The sequence below is a fragment of the Chrysochloris asiatica genome, unplaced genomic scaffold, assembly GCF_000296735.1.
Source record: "Chrysochloris asiatica unplaced genomic scaffold, ChrAsi1.0 scaffold00252, whole genome shotgun sequence".
NCBI classification, from domain to species: Eukaryota; Metazoa; Chordata; class Mammalia; order Afrosoricida; family Chrysochloridae; genus Chrysochloris; species Chrysochloris asiatica.
The window spans coordinates 1,293,360-1,297,658 of record NW_006408770.1 but is presented as its reverse complement, the minus strand read 5'-3'; positions in this window follow the sequence as shown (position 1 = coordinate 1,297,658).

The window sequence follows — 4,299 nt, the reverse complement described above, 5'->3', positions numbered from 1 at the left end:
CTTTATCATGCCGTATAGCTCTGGCTAAAACTTCCAGCACAATTTTGAATAGGAGCGGTGATAAAGGGCATCCTTGTCTGGTTCCTGTTTGCAGAGGGAAGGCTTTCAGTTTTTCTCCATTGAGCATGATGTAGGCTCTTGGTTTTGTATATATGCTCTTGATTATGTTGAGGAATTTCCCTCTAATTCCTCCTTTGTTGAGTGTTTTTATCAGGAATTGATGTTGGATTTTGTCAAATGCCTTTTCTGCGTCAATCGATATGATCATGTGGTTTTTTTCCTTTTTCTTATTTATATGATGGATTACGCTGATCATTTTCCTTAGGTTGAACCATCCTTGCATTCCTTTTATGAACCCGACTTGGTCATGATATATTTTTTGATGTGCTGTTAGATTCTTTTGGCTAGGATTTGCTTGAGAATTTTTGCATCTATGTTCAGGAGGGATATTGGTCTATAGTTTTCCTTCTTAGTGATGTCCTTCCCTGGTTTTGCTATGAGGGTTATGCTTGCTTCATAAAATGTATTAGGGAGTTTTCCATCCTCTTCTATGTTCTGGAATAATTTGAGTAGAATTGGTGACAGTTCTTCTCTGAATGTTTGGTAGAACTCACCCGTGAAGCCATGTGGGCCTGGGGTTTTTTTGGTCGGGAGTTTCTTGATAATCTGGTCAATTTCTTCTTTTGTTATGGATTTGTTCAGATTTTCTACTTCAGTCTGGGTAATTTTAGATAGGTCGTGTTTTTCTAGAAATGTATCCATCTCATCCAAATTTTTGAATTTGTTGAAGTACAGCTTTGTAGTATTCTGTTATTATCTTTTTTATTTTGTTTGATTCTGTTCTGACTTCACCTATGAGGTTCCTAATGCAATTCATTTGTGTCCTCTCCCTTTTTTCTTTAGTTAATTTCGCAAATAGCTTGTCAATTTTATTAATCCTTTCAAAGAACCAGCTTCTTGTCCTGTTGATTCTTTCTATAGTTTTTCAGTTTTCCATCTCATTTTTTCTGCCCTTATCTTTATTATTTCCCTTCTTTTGGTGACTGTAGGTTCCCTCTGCTGGTCTGCTTCTAGTTGTTGACAGTGCTGTGTTAATGTGTTGATTTTGGCTCTTTCTTATATTTGGATGTGTGCATTTATCGCAATAAATTGACCTCTCAGTACTGCTTTCGCCATGTTCCAAAGATTTGGGTATGTTGTGTTTTGATTCTCATTTGTTTCTAGGAACTTTGTTAATTCACGTTTAATTTCTTCTTTTACCCAGTCACTTGTCAGCAGGATGTTGTTCAGTTTCCATGTATTCAACTTTATTGATTTGGCTTCTTATTGTTGATTTCTAGTCTTATAGCATTGTGGTCTAAGAAGATGCTCTGTAGAATTTTGATGGTTGTGAATTTATGGAGGCTTGCTTTGTGGCCTAACACATGGTGAATTCTGGAAAATGTTCCGTATGTACTGGAGAAGAATGTGTATTGTGCCGTTTTTGGATAGAATGCTCTGTGTATATCTATGAGGACAAGTTGGTTGATTGTGTTGTTAAGTTCCTCTGTGGCATTGTTGAGGTTCTTTCTGGTTTTTCTATCCCTTGTCAAGAGTGGTGTGTTGAAATCTCCTACTATAATTGTGGATTTATCTATTTCTTTCTTCAATTCCATTAATGTTTGCTTCATGTATCTTGGTGCTCTTTTGTTGGGAGCGTATATGTTTATTATGGTTATGTTGTCTTGCTCGATTGACCCTGTGATCATGAGATAGTGTCCTTTGTCTCTTATTCTGGTTTTTGTCTTAAAGTCTACTTTGTCAGAGATTACTATTGCGACTCCTGCTTGTTTATTGCTGCTGTTGGCTTGGTAAATTTTTTTCCATCCTTTAACTTTTAGTGTTTTTATCTTTGTGTGTAAGGTGTGTCTCTTGCAGGCAGCATATTGATGGATATTGTTTTTTTTTAATCCATTGTGCCACTCTTTGTTTCTTCCCTGGTGCATTCAATCCATTGACATTCAATGTAATTATCTATAATTATGAGTTGATTACTGTCATTATGTTACTTTTTTCGTGGTGTTGTTCATACTTTGGTTCTGCTTTCCTTTTTGTATTGGGTTTGTGTTTTTTGAGTTGATTCTGGTCGGTTTCTTCCTAGTTTCTTTGTTTGCTTTTTCTGTTTGGGAATTCATTTTCATGATATGTTGTGGGGTGATAACTTTCTTTGGGGTTTCCTTGTAGTCTACTAGCTTTTCTCTGCATTTAGGATACTCCATTGCAACCTGTAATTTACCTGGCATCTCCACCACCTGGGTTTCTGTTGCTGGGTTTGTCTCTTCTTTGACATTGATATGTTTATGTCCTTCAGTTGATCTCTGGGCTCTTTTGAGTTTGTTGTTGTAGTCTCATTCCGTTCTGGACTCTGCTTTCTGTTGACTATGTTCCAGGTGGTGTTGCCATACCTGTCAATCTCTGTTTGTCTTCTGTTCTTGTTGGTTCTCCATCCCCAGAACTCCCTTTATGATGTTTTGAAGTTCTGGGTTGGTTTTGATATTTTTTCTCAGATTCTGTTTTTCCTGGAATGTTTTGATCATGCCATTGTATTTGATTGATAGTTTTGCTGGTTAGATGATTCTTGATTGACAGGTTTTTTCTTGCAGGGTTTTGTGTGTATGTCTCCCCATTGCCTTCTTGCCTGCATGGTTTGTTCTGAATAGTCAGCACTTAATCTAATTTGTTTGCCTTTATAAGTTATATTTCTCTCCTCCCTGGCCACTTTTAGTATTCTTTCCTTGTCTTTGGTTTTGGAGAGCTTGATCATTATATGTCTTGGAGACTTTCTTTTGGGGTCTAAACTTCCTGGGGTATGTTGGGCTTCTTGAAGGTTTATCTTCTCATCTTTCAAGATGTTAGGGACGTTTTCTTCTAGAAGCTCTTCAACTATCTCCTCTGTGGACTTCTTTGATTCTTCTTGTTCCAGAATGCCAATAATTCTTACATTATTCCTCTTCATGTTATCCAGCATGAAAGTTAGATTGTCTTCAGATTGTTTTATCCTTTTAGCTGCTTGCTCTTCTATCTTGGCAGTATTGAGAGATTTGTCTTCCAGTTCACTGGTTCTGGCTTCCATCTCTTCTTGTCTGCTACTTTCCCCTTTCAAGCTATTGTCTATTTATAATATCTTGTTATTGATCACCTGGATATCTTTTTGCAGGTTTTGAATTGTTTCCCATGCTGTGTCAATCCTATTTTATTGTTCTTGCAGTACTTTCCTTACTTCTTCCTTATTCTCCTTGACCCCTTTTCAGAGTATTTGAATTTGTTTCCATATCATTCTTCTGAATTCCCTCTCAGGCAAATCCAGAACCCGCTCTTCCTCCTCTATAAAATCTTTGTCTATCCCCAGCTCATTTGTATCTGCTGCTCTCTTCTGCTTTTGGATGTGTTTCAATAATGTTAATTGTTTCTTGTTGGGCATGATTATTCTTATTTTATTATAATTGATACTATCATGAGATAGGTGTCCCTTATTGTCTGTATTGTGTATTAGGTGTGGTTAGGTCTTGTCTACGTGGAGGCCCTGGCGGGCGGGCATGTGCAGTGCAGTGGGGGCGGGGGCAGTGTGCACAAGGCACGGCGGGTGCAGGGTCGGCACAAGCATGCTGTGGTGGGGGCGTGGTCAGTGCACAGTGCAGCAGGGGAGTGCGGTTCAAGGGGGGAGTGCTGTGGGGTAACGGTTCAAGGGTAGAGTGTGGTGGGGGAGTGCCACTCAATCTGGCAGGCTGGAGGCCACTCCAGTGGATGGGTGGAGTCTGCATCTGATGAAGTCAGAAAGTCACCATTTTTCTCCTTCTCTCTGTGTCCTGGTTAAACTTATTTTCTTGCCTACTACACGCACTGAGATTCCACACTAGGGCAGAGAACCCTCTTTTTCTTCTTCTTCTTTTTTTTTTTCTCCTGCGGCTGTGTTTGCTCAACATTCCCCTTTACTGGCAGCACCACTCTCCATATGGGCTGGCTCCAGCCCCACCATCAAAGCTCTACAGGTCAGTCGCTGCCCGCATTGGTGGGCTAAAGTTCAAAATGCCAGAGATTCCTGCATAGTGTGAGTTTTTTAAAAGCAAGTTCAGGAGGTTGAAGCACTAAGTTTTATAATGGTTGGAAGGTTCTGGGTCCACTATAGGACGGTTTCCTTCATGAGGTCTCCCTCCCTTGTCCACGGAACTCCCCTTACCTGTGTGGTCTTGCCACAGTGGGGAACCGGAAGTCTATCATTTGGTTTCTTGACTGCTGCTTCCGTGAGTGTTGATAGTTGAT